This window comes from Cnephaeus nilssonii (genome assembly GCF_951640355.1).
Source record: "Cnephaeus nilssonii genome assembly, chromosome: 2".
In the NCBI taxonomy this organism is placed as follows: domain Eukaryota; kingdom Metazoa; phylum Chordata; class Mammalia; order Chiroptera; family Vespertilionidae; genus Cnephaeus; species Cnephaeus nilssonii.
In genome coordinates, this window is record NC_137073.1 from 81,238,474 (window position 1) to 81,255,718 (window position 17,245).

The window sequence follows — 17,245 nt, forward strand, 5'->3', positions numbered from 1 at the left end:
CACAGTTAGGCTCTGAGTCTTTAAGGCTGCCAGTCAGACCCCTGGATGAAAGTTTCAGAGCTTCATTTTTGTTGGAATGAAGGGAAGCCATTGACAATCTGACAGATTCCTACAGCCCGAACGTCCCTAATGCAAGTCCTGATACCAGTTCAAGAAAGCTCTCTGTGGCTTACACAGTATCAGTCCCTGAAACCATATAGGCTCTTTGTTGTTGTTGTTGTTGTTTTATTTCAGAGAGGAAGAGAGAGCTAGAAACATCAGTGATGAGAGGGAATCATTGATTGGCTGCCTCCTACACGCCCCCCACTAGGGACCGAACCCAGGCTTGTGCCCTTGACTGGAATCAAACTCGGGACCTTTCAGTCCACAGGCCAATGCACTATCCACTGAGCCAAAGCGGCTAGGGCTAGGCTCTTTTAAATCTGCTTTGCTGGAATAAGGACTCCAGATTGAATTGTAACCTGGCCCTGTTATCAGTCTTTAAATTGATTTTACCAGCCTGACGATTGCTCCAAGCAATTGTTGGTTAGGTTTCTCATTGTCATCTCTTCCAGTCTTTCCAATTTCTCCACGCTGGGGTAAATAGAGCAGACCAGGTTTAATCAGCCTGGCCCCATTCAGCCTTTCATAGTGCTGTCCTAAACACTTTGTCTTACCCCTGTTAATGTCTGTCTTACTTAGCCCCATTTTTTCTTTCATAGGTTTGTAGCTAAATGCACTCCAATTCTGTAAGATAAAGCCCAGAGAGCTACATTGGGGTACAGAGATGGGATTACCAATGTTACTAAGGTCTTTATCAATCAAAGTAATTATTTATTTTCAAGCTCAAGCAACCTTAATTAAGTCCTAGGATTAGACAGTTCACACAACAGAACAAACAGGGAACAAGCAGTTACAAGATCTAACAATTCAGCAACCCATATACGTATCTTCCTAAAGTTTGGTAGCAGCAAATCAGACACGACAAAACAGGAGGAGGGGTTGAGTGGTCAAACTTCCCCTTATGTCTTGAATATGAGGTCTGCTTAGATCAGTCAATATGAGATAAACAGCTGCCTCTAGGTGGGCCTGGACTACCTTCCGCTGCCGACTCCTAGGTCTGCTGGAACTGGGTCGGAGTTGGCCCTCTTCCACAAGAAAAAAATACAGACTCCACAGGTAAGGAATACAGCCTCAGACAGACTGACAAATCTCTGGTTCCCGCCAAGTTTCCCCAAGTCTGAGAAAAGGAGACTAGATCAGACAAAGAAAGATTTCTCAGGAACCACTCCCCCCCAGTTCCCATTTGGGTTCCCCTGAGCCTAGAATAGGGTGGTTTTCCTGAGGTGGTCACCCAGGAAACCTTATTATTTATTATACATCTTCAATTTCCAAACCAGAGCAAATTCCAAATCTAGTCATTTTTCAATCCCTTGTGTCTTATGCTGCAAACAAAAGTATTGTAGGTTGGGGCACCCAGTCATGGATTTCCACCAGCCTCTGCCTACAAGACAGCAGGTCTAGGCAGATGCTAGACTGGGGCCTGGTGGCAAGCCCTGGGTCCACAAAACCACAGGCAAAAGGGAGCCCTAGGTTGGGCATCAAAATTATCACAGGACTAAAGGTGTCCATTTGCCTGCGCACATCAAAGCCCAATAAGACATGCACAGGAGAACACACAGATGACCCAGAGACATATGCAAAAGTGCTCAACGTCACTAAGCATCCAAGAGATGCAAATTAAAACAACAATGAGGTGTCACCTCACATCTGTCAGATGGCTACAGTTACTAAATCAACAACAAGTGCTAGCAAGGATGCAGAGAAAAGGGAATCCTAGTACACTGCTGGTGGGAATGCAGACTGTTGCAGCCAATATGGAAAACAGTATGAGTAACTTCAAAAAACTAAAAATGGAACTGTCATTAGACCCAATGATCCCACTTCTAGGAATATATCCCAAGAATCCCGAAACACCAATCAGAAAGAATATATGCACCCCTATGTTCATAGCAGCACAATTTACAATAGCTAAGATCTGGAAACAGCCAAAGTGCCCATTAGTAGATGAGTGGATAAAAAAAAACTGTGGTACTTTTAACAATGGAATACTATCCAGCCGTAAAAAAAAAGGATCTCTTACCTTTTGAGACCACATGGAGGGACCAGGAGATTATTATGCTAAGCGAAATAAGCCAGGCAGAGAAAGACAAATATCACATGATCTCACTTATATGTGGAATCTAATGACAAAATAGGTCCAGAGGCATAGAAGCATGGCACGGACTGACGGATCTCAGAGGGAAGGGGCAAGGGGTGGGGGGGCAGAGATTAACCAAAGAACTTGTATGCATATATACCTAACCCATGGACACAGACAATAGTGGGGTGCAGGCCTGGGGTGGGGTGGGAAGTGGGTAAAGGGGGACAATGGGGGGAAATGGAGGACATGTGTTATAACTCTCAACAATAAAGATAAATTTAAAAAAAAGAAAGACATGCACAGGAGCTTGCAGCAAAGAAAGAACGGGTTTCACTTGAGGAAGTGGCCCATGCCCAGAGTCACAGTGAGCTAATGCTCGAGGACCTGGCTCCCCAACAGCTTCCAGGGGATGGGTTATAAGGGGGGGGGGGGCAGATATTGGGGGAATCATTAATCATGGTGGTTAAGGGAGTTAGGGTTGTGGTCTCTACTGATGGGTTGGTGCTAGGGTACAGGGTAGCTGCTCAAGGCATTTGGTCCTAATATCAGCATGGCATCGCTTTTTCTGCTTTTATCGCTTTTTTGACCCTGGAGCTGAAACATAACTGAGGCCTAGATGTTATGTCTAGTTTGATGGAAACTGTCTCTGGCCAACAGCTCTGAGGCTTTGTTTCTAAGATTGTTTGATGCTGATCAGAACCTCATTGCCCTGAGGGCTTAATGATTAAGGGAGTGGACATGCACGGGAGAAGGAGGCAGGTGAGTCAGGGTGCTAGGTGAGGCCAGTTTAAATAAAAGAGAAAAGAAAGGGAAAAAAAAGGTCATATTAAAGAAATGACGTTTCTACACGGCTACAGTATCCTTAATTTTGTAAGAGGACTTAGTGTGTACTTTTACATTTAAAAATGCTTTCAACCATTTGTCTCCAAGTTTCTTGATAACCTTAGCACTTTTAAAAGTAAGCAAGTGGTATTCCAAGTATACCATGTCTCTTCTATAGAAAATACAAATGCTGCTATATTTTAATGAATTGAAGTTCTTTTACAGGAAGATAACATATACCTTCCTAGTTACTCCAGTTGGGAGTCAAAGAAATAAGCGACTTTTTATTCATTGCAGTTACTGCAGAAAGAAGAAATGGTTCTGGCAGAATAAGCCTGACAATAATTCTACAGAGCAGGTAGTGCGATTGTCCGTGTATCTCTTTGTGTTACAAATTACAGAAAGAAATAGATAAAGGCAATAAACAACTTGATTTATTTGGTAAGTCTTCATTTCACATTTTACTGATAAATCTCCAGATTAGGATCATTTTACTACAGTATCTTGTATAAGGCTCCAAAGCAGTGGTTCTCAACCTTTCTAATGCCGAGACCCTTTAATACAGTTCCTCATGTTGTGGTGACACCCAACCATAAAATTATTTTCGTTGCTACTTCATAACTGTAATTTTGCTACTGTTATGAATTGTAATGTAAATATCTGTGTTTTCCGATGGTCTTAGGCGACCCTGCTAGTGGTTCTCAATCTGTGGGTCTAAAGAAAACTATTATTTCATCCTACTTTAATTCATTAACCCAGGCTTCTTAGATAGCAAGATTTGCCCACTTTTGAGCTCAATCATAAACAAAGTAAATTGCAGTAGACTTATTCTTGATTTGTACTCCATCTAAGCTTACAGTCCTTGAAGCTTTTTGTGGTTTTGAGTATGTTGGAGAAAATGTTTCAAGTTCTGAGGATCTATATGTATTTTCACTTGTCATATTAAGACTTAGAATTTGTTTTTATTTTACAAGTTCTTAAATATGATAATGCAAAATGCCTGAAAGGAATACCACATTCTAGCTTTCCCACACCAGATGGTGATGTTAGCCTAACCTAAAAACAAATATTTGTTTTAGCTTGCCACAAAACATATTTAACTTTCTTATTGGTTAATGTGTGCACATGGATTGATTTAGAAGAATTTAAATCTCTATTTGGTTGAAAATTTAAACCAGTTGAATAGGACCTTGTTTAGTCTTATCCTGTGTTTTTTTTTATGGTTGTACATCTCTATTAACATTTCTGGTTCCATTATTTTCCACATCATTATCATATGCACATATAAGTTGTAATGTATCTTTAGGCATCAGTATTGCAGAAGTAAAGAATAAATATTTGGTAGGAAGCTAACTTGTGGGAAATACTTATGGTGTTTTGAAGATGAGATAGGATTTCCTATCTAATTTTTTTTTTTTTTTTTTTGCTTATTTTAGGATATAACATGTTTGTTTTGATTATGGAGCATGATATGCATTCTTACTGTGTAATGGCAGCAGGGAAAGGGTTGTTTTCTCTCTAGGACAGTTACATATTATAAAGAAACCAATGGGTTTTTGTTTGTTTGGGTTTTGTAAGGAAAAAAATTATAAAAAGTAAGCAAAGTCCTGGCTGGTATGGCTCAGTTGGTTGAGCATCGTCCCGTGCACCAAAAGGTCAGGGCAATGCTAAGGTTTCGGGTTTGGTTCCCGTTCAGGATGCATACAGCGGGCAACTAATTCATGTTTCTCTCTTACATTGATGTCTCACTCTCCCCCTTCTCTCTCTCTCTCTCTCTCTCTCTCTCTCTCTCTCTCTCTCTCTCTCCCTCCCTCCCTCCCTCCCTCTCAAAATCAATGAAAAAATATTTTGAAAGAGTGAGCAAAAAAATCTCTTTAAGAGACTGCAAAGTTCCCTAAACATAAAAGAGAAAAACGTTAAAATGGAATATATATATATATTTTATTGCTTTTTTTTACAGAGAGTAAGGGAGAGGTATAGAGAGTTAGAAACATCGATGAGAGAGAAACTTCAATCAGCTGCCTCCTGCACACCCCCTACTGGGGATGTGCCTGCAACCAAGGTACATGCCCTTGACCGGAATCGAACCTGGGACCTTTCAGTCCGCAGGCCGACGCTCTATCCACTGAGCCAAACCAGTTAGGGCTGGACTATATATTTAAAAAAATTTTTTTTTTGAAAAGAAATTTCTGTTTATAAAAAAGGAAAACACATTTAGAGAGGTAAACTGTAGAATTGGAGAAAGTATTTACTATATATAGTCAACAAAGAACTCAAATATGAAAATGTATATAGAGTGCCCAAAAAATTAATAAGATATACATCTCAAAATTATATCAATAAAATGACTTTAGAGACACTTAATAAAAAATAAATTTCTTGAAAATGTAAAAATAAAGGAGAGAGAGTTTGTTAGACTGTTTGGGCTTCCATAACAAAGTAATCCCAACTTGGTAACTTATAAACAACAGAAATTTATTTCTCATGGCTCTGGAGGCTGGGAGTCTGAGATCAGGGAGCCAGCGTCGTCAGGTGAGGGCCTTCTTTCTGGTTTATAGCTGTTGCCTTCTCACTCCAATCATGTACAGGGTGCGGGATAGCTGTAGGGGTCTCTTTCATAAGAACAGTAATCCAATGTATGAGGGTTCCACCTAATAACCTAAGCACCTTTCTAAAGCCCCACCTTCCAATACCCATTACATTAGGCATTAGGAATTCAATATACGAATTGGGGGTACAAACATTCAGACCATAGCAGAGACGAATTCTAGTTTCCAACTAAAAAATGGAATAGACACACTTCTCCCTCCTGCTACATACAGCTAAAAACTTTGCTCAGTATATATAAAACACATGCTAAGAAAACTAAAAAGTGAACTGAAGAAGGTACAGTGGCTAGGGACTTGGTGAATTGGGATTGCATTTACCAAATGGAAAAGATGGAGAAACAGGTTGAATTCCGTTTAGGTCACATGAAGTTTATGTTGCATATTACACACACTCAAGCAGACGTTTAGATATAGGAGACTTTGGCATATAGATGTTCTTCAAAGCTATGAAGAGGATACAGTAATCAAAGGAAAAATCAGTTGACAGAGAATAGAATGGATATCAGAATGGACCCCTGGGCATTTTATCATTTTCATTTATTGATTTTAGAGAGAGAGAAAGGGGGAGAGAAACACTGATTTGTTGTTCTACTTATTTGTGCATTCAACGGTTGATTTTTGTCTGTGTGCTGACCAGGAATCGAACACACAACCTAGTGATTGAGTAGAGAAGGAAGAAGGAACATTGGGATAGGAGTGGAACTAGGAAGAGTCTAGTGTCACAGAACCCGAGGGAAGAAAACACAGCATTTCTAGAAGTTGGGAGTGACCAACTAAATTGAATGTTGCTGGGAACTCATTGACAACATGGATGTCAGAAAAATCATTTAGACTTCACTGAGGTTTCTATTATTTGAATCCCACAACACTTCACTGTATGTTGCTAAATTATATAACTTACTGCATTTTCCCTTATCACACTTTAATCTTGTTTCCAATTCGTAAATGTATTGAGGCAAGGAACTTTGTCTTATTTTTTTTATACTTCTTAGCACTTTGCACAATGCTAAAGAGTAGGTGAATATTAGTGTATGTCAGGGTCTTTGCTGTTAGATAAAGGTCTTTGCTGTTAGCTTTGACTTAATTTTTCTCCTCATTCTTTCTGAATGTTAGATATTTTATAACATAGTTATAAACCATTGATTATACCCACTCTTTTTCTTCTCCATTTTTCCCCCTTTACTGCTATTGATCTCATACCGCCCCCCCCCCCAAAAAAAAAGTAGATAAGGAAAGAGAGGTTAAAATGAAACTATTTTTTTTGTCATTCTCTATGGTAAATGAAAGACTGAAATATGATAAATCATATACAGAATTTCTGTTAGCTTTGCTCATCCATAATATATCATTATATTGATAATTGCAAATTTAAAGTATGAAAGTCTTTCTGAAATTTCCAGATAAATTGTAATAACAAATAACAGTAATCTTATTTTTAAAAAATATATTTTTATTGATTTCAGAGGGGAAGGGAGAGGGAGAGCGAGATAGAAATATCAATGATGAGAGAGAATCACTGATTGGCTGCCTCCTGCATGCCCCCTACTGGGGATTGAGCCCACAACCTGGGAATGTGCCCTTGACTGGAATTGAACCCTGGACCCTTCAGTACTTAGGCCAACACTTTATCCACTGAGCCAAACCGGCTAAGGCAACAGTAATCTTTATTTTTTTTCATTTTTGTAAAGTTGTATTAATTCCAACTACATAGAGATTAAAATACGGGACAAAATAGGGGTTTTATGGAAAGTAAACTCACAGAATGATGTGATCATAAATTCCTAACTGGGCAGGTCATGGGGTAGTCATGCTCCAGGCCTATAACTTCTTTAGTAAAAGTTTTATCTTTGCCTTAAGCAAGCCCTGTCCATTGTTTCTATACTGCGAGACACATTTTTTTAAATGCTTCTGCAGATCCTTCAGAAACCACACTCAAAAGAGCACATAATCATGTTAACTAGTCTGTTATCTAATATTTGCTTTTTCCCACCTTCATGTAATCTTCCTTATTTCCCCCCCCCCCCCCCCCCCTTAATTTGAAACTGCAAAACTGTTATTCTCTGGAGCATTGGAGATCTTGCTTCCCAGCAATTGGCATCGGTTTTAGGCTCAAATAAACTCATAAAAATTCTCTACGTGTTTGGAAGTTTCTTAAGTCGACACCATGTACACTAAATACCCTGAATGAGCAGGGTATTTAGTGTACATGGTGTCGACTTAAACATTTGAAAATAATAATTCCGGTTGTTCTGTTTTTCAAACAAAATTTTACCAATTTAGTTGATGCCCACATTGTGCTCCTCCTTAACCCCATTGGTTTCTCTTGCCCCCCAGGTAACTGTGATCTTTAAGATCTCATGTTCTTCCTGTGCACACTTTTGTAAGTTTGAGATATATATTTAGTGTGGTATTAAAAATTTATATAAATGGTATATACATCCTACCCCAATATGAATTGTAATGTGTCCTATTGTAGCATTTCAACTCAATGTTATATAATTTATCCACATTGATACCTGTATATAGTTCATCATTTAACTATCATGTAAAATTCTATTGTAGGAATAGATTACAATTTATTTTCCTATTGGTAATCATTTAGGTGGTTTCCAATTATTCACTGCTACAAATTGTGTTGTTATAATTACTAATGGGGATTCCCATGTGCAAGAACTTCTTAAGGTTATATACTTAAAAATGCAAGACCAGGTCAAAGACTAGCACATCTTCCTCTTTATTAGATACTGCCAAGTTGCTCTCCATGGTGTTTGCACTTAATTTGTACTTCTATCAATAGTATATCCGATGTCCAGTTTGCTCTATTCTCCCAAACACTTGATATTTAAAAAAATATATTTTATTTATTTTTTACAGAGAGGAAGGGAGAGAGTAGAGAGTTGGAAACATCACATCGGAGAGAAACATCCATCAGCTGCCTCCTGCACACCCCCTACTGGGGATGTGCCTGCAACCAAGGTACATGCCCTTGACCAGAATCAAACCTGGGACCCTTCAGTCCACAGGCCGATGCTCTATCCACTGAGCCAACCCGGTTTAGGGCAACACTTGGTATTATTAAATTTTCACAGTCTTAGCACTCTAGTGAAAGAGAATCATTTCCATTTCAATGATTACTAGCAAGATTGAACACTCTCTTATTCATTTATTGGTCATTAGCTTTTTTTTCTCCTGTGACTTCTATTCATGCCATTTTCCTACTTTTAATTTTTTTGGCCTATCTCTTTTGGGGATGAAGTAGAGGCCATCTACCAAACCTGACTAGCTCAGGGGAGGCCTGTGTAGCGGGACTTACAAATTCAGAAACCAAAATGAACCACATAAAATGGTCTGAACATGCAAATTCCTAACTAAAGGCCAGACATGGTGGGTAGTCATGTCCTAAGCCTGTAGCTTCCTTGACAAAGGTCAATCTTTACCTAAGTGAGCCTGTCAATTGTCTTTTTGCGTCTAAGACAACATACCTCTGAAATGTCAGAGTAATCTTCTTTTCCAGACCTGCACTAGAGCACAAGACCACAGAATCACTCATTGCTATCTCAGTCCACGCATACCGTCTCTATGTGCTGTAAAGGTCAATTATTAACTAATACTGTATCCACCAATGTAAAAGAAGTTCGTGTCTCTCCATTTTGCTTTTTATCCAATCCCAGAGATTTCCACGCTTTGCTTTCTCCCGCCTACCTAATCTACCACCAATGGATTTCATATAACACTTCTTACGTCTTCTCCTTTTATTTTAGTGTATAAAATAAGCTGCAAAACTCCCATTCTCCAGAGCATTTTCTCAATTCGTTGAGATTTTGCTTCCTGGCAATTGTTGTCAGTTTGGCTCAAAGAAACTCATAAAAATTCTCTACAGGTAAGTGGATACGTTTCTTAGTTTCTTATGTTGACAGGCTTATAGATTTGTGATAGTTCTTTCAATATTCTAGAAATTTATTATATTTCACTTACATGCGTTGCAAATTCTCCTAATCTCTACCTTATATTTTACTTTTTAGTGGTTTTTACATTTTTAATTTAAGTTAAATTTATCAATTTTTTTCTCTATGCTTCGAGCTTTTGCATCTTAAGAAATGCTACAATAATCCTTCAAAAGATTAAAAAATATTTGTTTTCACTATATCAAATTCAAATCCAGTCTCACTGAAAGAATAAAATGTATGTGTAGAAAGTGTATAAAACTTTGGTTTTAATGTGTTGAATCTATTTTTTAATTTAATTTTAATTTTTAAAAGTTTATTTTAGAGAGAGAGAAACATTGATCTGTTATTCCACTTAATTTATGCATTCATTGGTTGATTCTTGTATGTGTCCCGACTGGGGATCAAACCCATAACCTTGGCATATCGAGATGATGTTCTAACTAGCTGAGCTACTCAGTCAGGGCTTGAATCTGATTTTAGTGTTTGGGATGTAGAATTCAAAATTTATCATCTTTAGAGATAGTCACCTGCTCCAATTTAATAATTCCAAGCAAGCATAAAATCAGAATTCTTCATATCTTTTTCTTAAAATACAAGTATAGTCTAATTTTAAGAAATACCTTAGTTTTTACTTTAAAAATTAAGTTAAATTTGCATGCTTATGTATTAAAAATTATAAGTTAGAAGTCTACTTTTTTACCTTTAAAAATTTCTCAGTCCCTATTCATTGGCTCTCAAACTTTTCTGACATTGCTTCTGTTTTTCAGTCTCTGAAATACATACATAATTAATACATACATGTGTATATACATACATACATACATACATACATACATACATACATTGCTTCCTCTCACATTTCCATTTATTGCATCTTTGACTTCCTGAAAGGGCTCGATTCACTTAGATTTATTAGGCTTCTAAGAACTGCTCACATAGCTTTTTGTAGGTATAAATAGGGGGTTTGTGGTCAACTCTACTCTGTCTTCATTTCTTAATTTAACAGAGAAAAGGAAAGCTATAGGAAAAAGTTTTTGAAGAGTAAAGGATTGGTTGTTAAAATAATTTTAAAGAATTTCTACTGCAACTGAAATTCATTCAGGGTTAAATTTAAATTTGTTTCATATGATTAAATTAAGAACTAATGCTTGGATATTACACTAAAACATTTCCATGCACATGAAAGTGCTATATGTAGTATTAAGATGGCAAGTTATTAATATAGCACTTATATTTCAGGTTAAAGAAGAAACGAGGGAGAACTGATAGATTGAAATAGATGAAAAGAATTACATGGTTACATGGGCACGCTCACTTTGTGAAAATTTATTGGATTGAACACTTTCATCAAGTTTTATATTTATGTACTTTTCTGTATGTATTTTCTACTTCAGTAAAAAGTTTTTTAAAAAAAGACAAGGGTCCTAGCTGGTTTGGTTCAGTGGATAGAGCATGGGCCTGCAGACCAAAGGGTTCAATTCTGGTCAAGGGCAGGTGCCTTGGTTGCAGGCATCTCCCCAGCTCCAGCCCTGGTCAGGGCTCACACAGGAGGCAACCAATAGATGTGTTTCTCTCACATCAATGTTTCTCTCTGTCTTTCCCTCTCTCTTCCATGCTCGCTAAAAATCAGTGGAAAAATATCCTCGGGTGAGGATTAACAACAACAACAAAATTTTAAAAAGACACAAGAGATCAACTTAATGCAATATATGGATCCTGATTCCTATAAAAGGAAGTTGTTTTTTTTTAAAGCCTTTTTTTTTGCAATTGAGAAAATCTGATATCTGATGAAATTAAGGAATTATTTTTCTAAGAGTAATAGTGATGTAGTAATGGTTATTTATTTTTTTAGTCCTTTGTGTGTGCCACAAAACTGGTTTGTTGAAACTGGATGGTGGATACACTGGAGTTTTCTACTTTTATATGTGTTGGAATTCTCTGTAATGCAATTAAAATGCAAACACACTCATACACACATACACATGGATCCATTTCTCTCGCTAATAATTTTTCACCCTTACTAATACTGTTTTTTAAATTCACAGTCATTTGGAGGAGAAAAGGAATCTTTTGGGAAATTTTCATTACTCTGTTTAGACACAGGATGGCACTCTTTGAATAAGTAATTAGTCAAAGTCCACTTCTCACTGGATAAGCTCCTTTCCTTTACAATATTGCTACTTCCTAGGGCAGTTTGTCTTAGTTGAGAGTAAAAATTTTTCAAATAGCTTATAGAAATGATTACTACTCACACCTTAAGTTTAGTTTTCTGTGATGGCTGTGTTTATCCACCACCAGTTTTTGAAAAATTAAGGACAAAGTCCTCAACAATTTAAATGATGGGTTTGATGCAAAAACAGCTCTGTGTCCACTCTTCTTATTTTTGACGTTTACAATTATTGCTAGGAGATCAGCCACCTCTTGTGTGCTAATGCAAATATCTATATTCCTATACGAATCATCTTTATTTAAAACTGCGAATGCCAACCACAGAACGTATTTCTACGTTTTAAAAGGCCTTGAGCCAAATACTACTGATTTAAGGTCAAGATGAGGACTATTGACTGTGGACAGATGCTTTCCCCTTTCAACCCTCAAAAAAGAATTCTTGGACGATCTCAGTCTGATTCATGCCTTCTTTTAGCCAACTATTCATGTATTCACCAGAAGAATTACACCTACTACCTCCGGTGTAGGAAGAAAAAAAAAAATCAAATGAGCAATAATGTTAGCAGAAGCTTGAAACTTAAGCGCCTGTTTTCAGAAAGGTCCTCCTCCCCACCCCCTTCCCTCCGGTCCAATTCCCTTTTCTGGTTCTGGCCATCGGAAATTGACTTGGCGTTAACTACCGACTGGAATTTCAAGGCGTCAATTCCTCCACCCCCACCCCAACCTTGGAAACTCTTAAACCTCTTCCTATCCTGCACTCAACGGTAGAAACAGATAAATGATGCAGCAGATTCCACCGCTGAAAGACAACATTTGTCCTGAACTATTTTCACTTTTTTTCCCCCCCCTCCTGTTTCCGATTGGTGTGCCAGACGTTGTTTGCTTGCTTAGGACATGGAAAACATATTTGGGCATTTCCCCCACAGTTTTGTGCCAGTGGCTTTCTCCCAGCAAATGAAAGTGAAAGTGCTACGTTGTAGTGGTGTTTTATCCTTAAAGTAAGGACTGGCTTCTGGGGTGGAGGGGGTGGAGGGCGGGAGGGTGGGACTGGGAAGCCTGAAGAACCAGTTTTGAGGTTTTGTTTGTTTATCTTTAGATCACAGCAGGGTTCCTGTCCTCTCTCCCCCTCTCCACCTCCCTCTTTTCTGGGGGTCTGACTTTGGATTTATTTTCTTTTGGGCAGTCATTGAGGTTTCATTCAATGTACTGAATTAAAAAAAAAAATACACTCCACTTGTAGCTTTCCCCGGCTGCACTTTAAAACACCATCCAGTCTCACCCTCATCTGGAAATAATGCAAGCTTCTTTCTCTTCCCCCGCTCCCTCCTCCCCCACTTTTTTTTTTTTTTTTCCTTTTAAAGCCCCACATAACCTGAAGTCGGTAATCGGATAGAAAATGTGCTGGTCTTAGTTTACTTCAGTCTATACTCCCTTGCTGTGGCAATATTACTCGTAGAGATGTATTTTTGAGAGAGGCATTTTTGTGCCCATGTGGTTACGGAGTCTTGAAATCTGTCACTGCTGTAAACTTGCTGTAAGTTCCCTCCAAGGGACTGTTTATGTGCACTTTTTTAGTATTTTTGTTTTTGTGGGTTTAAAAATACAAGGAAGAGGACACCAGAGATCTTAGCAGTGACATTAGTTCATCTAAAGTCATTCATCCTCTCCCTCCCCCTTCCTTTTTCCAAGAAACAACTAATCACAAACCAGGCTAGAATTTCTAAACGAGGTTCGAGGAGGAGGAGGAGGAGGCAAAGAGGCGGAGTGGGGTAGGGGACTGAGGGGAGAAGGGCCAGGATTTCTCTCATTCACAGGGTGGAAAAGTTGACATTGTCTAAGCCCTTCTGAATGGCTGGTAGTTGGTTACCCCGATTGTACCTCTACCTCCCCTCCCCCTCCACGTGACGGCCCAGGACACATGCGCACCCGACGCCGGCACATCTGCACACTGACGTCAGTGCTCTGCCTCCGAGGAAAAGCTGCCAATATTCTGCTGCAATTCTAAGTTGGCCGGGGGCCGGTAGTGAGACCTACTTCAACAAACTTTGCTCCTCTTGCCTTCTTTTCTCCCGATACCTTTTGATGCTCTTCACATGTTATTTGCATAGCAAAGGCACTAAGCTGTCCAGGAAGAAAGGGCACCCTTTCCACCCCCAATAAGTCTTTTTTCTCCCTTCCTTTCTTTTCCCCTTTCCTTTCTTTTTTTTCCCTCTTTCTTTCTCTCTCTCTCTCTCTCTCTTTTTTTTTTTTTTTGGCCGGGTGGGGGGCGCGTGCGGGAGAAAAAGGGGGTTTGCAAAGGCAGCATCTCAGGATGATAACCTGGTTGTATTGGAGGCATCTCTTTTTCTGCCAAATCGGAAAGTCCGTTCTCTAAAACCCGGGTTAGCCAGACTATAGGGTTTTATTCTGGCTGCAGAATAGCTAACTGACTGCTGCGGCTTTGCAAAGGGGGGCAGGAAAAAAAAAAAGTTAAGAGAGGAGAAGGGAGTACGTGAGTCGTCCAGTGCAATCTCTATTGTTTGAAACTTACTTTTTTATCAGAATTTGAAGATGAAAACGGTAAGGAAGACTTCACAATATTCAATGAAACCGTTTTTTTTTTTTAATTAAAGCGTGTGCTTTGCTTGTCTTCCGAATAACGTGTAGAAAACCTTTTTCTGTGTGTGTGTGTGTGTGTTTGTGTGTGTGTGTGTGTGTGTGTGTGTATGTTTTAATGGCAATGAGTGAGCTTGACTGAATTCATTTTACAGATAGAAAACTTTTTAACTCCAGACTACTCGGGGGTTGGAGAATTCTGGGTCTTGCAAGTATTTTATGATGCAAAAATATATACGTTTATTATAAGAATAGAATATGTTTTGTGAAATATGACTTAATTATGATTATTGTGGTCTTTTAACTCATCACCAAATAGTAATCAGGAAAGTAATAATGGTGTGTATTTAAACTGATTTCCAGTTTTCTTAAAGAAAAACCTGCATTTTATGGTTTCATGTCAGTGTCTTAAGTAGCCAGACAAGTGCATAGTTTATGCCTGGGCTCAGAGGGCAGAATTAATGTGCTAGCTGGAGCCCTGATGCTCTAGGATATGTTAAGCTCTTAATAGGCTAATCAAAGAGATGGAAGCGTGTGTTTTTGATTTACTTTTGGCCACTTGGGATGTGCTAGACTCATATCCCTCCGGAGCCTTGAATATCGGGGTATGTCTGTTTATATGGTACATGGGATCAAAGTTTAGGGATTTGGGGGTGGGGGTGAGTGCTGGAGGGGTTATTGGAAAGCTGCCTTCTGATAATGTGTGCTATAATTCCTGTCTTTAGTAATTTCTTTCCTTGTTGTACTAGAAGAAAAGAGAGCGAGAGAGTGAGAAAGCGCACTGAGAGGGAACAAGAGAGTGAGTTTCTTACTCTTGTTTTTATTTGAGCTGCCGGTGCAACGCGTTTGGGCCAAATGCCAACTGTCTGGGTCACACGCGTTTTATCCAAATAGATTTAGCGCTGCTGTCTGGAAATGGGCTGCTGAATGTTAACTTTAGGATCAACTCAACCAGGGCAGCTCAGACTGTTACCCTCTGTCTGGGCGAAGTGGGGTTGGGGGAAGGGGCATGAGGGTGTACAGAACTGAGCGGGGGTGGGGGTGGCGGGGGGGGGGGGGGGAGAGGAAAGGGAAAACTGAACCATTGCTTGGAACTTTTAAAAAGACACTGGAGTGTGATTTTCAGCATATTCTTTTATGTTTAAATATCTTGGACCAATTTTCTTTCTTTTGTTTTTCTTTCTCTTTTTAGCTTATGTTGATTAGACTCAAACGTAGATGTGGGAATGACAGTTCTCCAAATTCATTGCAGGGAAGGAAATGCAAAATAAAACTGGTGTAGTTGAAGGAAATTAAGAAAATTAATTTTGGAGATAATTGTTTTCCTGTGTTTCACCAACGTGGTAACAGCAATTCTGGTTTATATTAATTTAGTGCTTAAATGTGATCATTGGTGTTTTGGATTTTTGAAGAATAGTGTATAGAAGCAGATAGTTGATTTCAAACAAATCAAACTCATTCATTTGCCACAAATGGCAGCCAATGAAATCTATGTTTTGATATTAATATTTTTATGATTCTCAAGGGGGAAAATCTCTAACCTCAAAACCTGAAATATTTTAATACTCTCCCTGTCTGGACCAATATGTGTGAGATTAATTCCTACTCTTGTCTACTCTTACCACTTCCTCTTTATTTCCTTAGCAACCACTAGTAGCTACTAGTGGTTTAGGATGGGTATGTATGCCAAATCTTATCCTATGTGTGACTCTTGTGAGTGAATAAAGAGAGTTAACATGTTAGGGAAGTAAATGGCACATTCCATGGGACATTTCTGGGGGGAAGAAGAAAACTGGCAAGAGGTTGATTGCTCTCTTGGTTATACCAAAGGACATAGTTGATTATCAACACTTTGAATTAACCTCAAGAGACAAAGGTGTTTGTTTTCAGGAGAGAAGTTATAACAGATAATGTATATCCAACTTGCCATTTGGAAAAAAAAGGAATTTGGGACATTACGTAATTTAGGGCCTGCTTTTTGTAGACTGCTGTTTTGTATTTTTGCTTTTGGCTCATTTGCTTTTCTTGATAGATACATCTTGATTCTACCTTTCCTTGGAAACTAATCTTGCAAAGTTTATAAATGATCTGGAAACCTTTGTACTTATAGGCTAGTTGTGTCCTTGGCATATAGTATATGACAGTAAATATTTGTTGAGAGAATAAATGGAAAATGAAATGAGAGGTTAATTTTCACATATAAAAACTGAACACCTGAAGGGAGCCCAGTATTGCTACTTCCTCTGTGAAGACCAGATCAGCCTTAAAATAAATAGCCAGAGTTAAGATGGATGAAAGAAGCTGAGAAGGATGTTATACATGTTCTTTTAGCTCCATAATAATAGTTGAGGAGAGGAAATTATTACCTTGGCTACTCCAGATCACTTGAGTGGGAAGTAAAGATGATAGAGCAAAAAGACAAGTAAGTACCCTCCAACCAGGGCAGAATACTGAGGCAATTACTGTAGTGCACGTTGTCTGCTCTTATTTCTGTTTAGCTAGAGTAGCTTTGATCCATGGGTGCAGGTAAATGATCCTTTAACTTCACTGGCTGGTGCATTTGTATTAGGAAAAAAGCATATATGAAATAAAAGTAAAATGAAAAGTTTTGAGTCTTGCTTTCAAATTTAGAGTATTGTAAGCCTGGTTATCATGATCTAAATTCTTTACTGTTCAAAAGATAATACAATGCACTTGATTGATTCCATCATCATTTCCAACTATTCCACATTTTTGAGGGAAGGAGGAACATAAAAACTATTTTTGAAGGAAGGCCTTTGAAAAGTGATGAGTCAGATAACCAGGAGAAGGGGGGGGGGGGCGCTAATATTTGTTTAGCCATTAAAGTGAAGTGCGCGGACACTTCACATCACATGTAATCTAATTTAATCTCTCAACGAGTCTTTGTTAGGTAGATATCA

The 17,245-nt window shown here is 38.6% G+C and overlaps 1 protein-coding gene across 3 annotated transcripts in view; it reads left to right on the forward strand.

The window, feature by feature from the left end:
- The first annotated feature begins 9,414 nt into the window (after nt 1–9,414).
- ADAMTS6 (ADAM metallopeptidase with thrombospondin type 1 motif 6) overlaps nt 9,415–17,245 on the forward strand; it is a 213,140-nt gene continuing 205,309 nt past the window's right edge. For 2 of the 3 annotated variants that reach the window (XM_079784695.1, XM_079784697.1), the window contains exon 1: nt 9,415–9,493. The gene's annotated coding sequence lies outside the window, so the exon portion shown is untranslated. Of the gene's footprint in view, nt 9,494–14,054; nt 14,289–17,245 lie in introns of those variants that run through there. The other variant, XM_079784696.1, reaches the window with a different exon arrangement.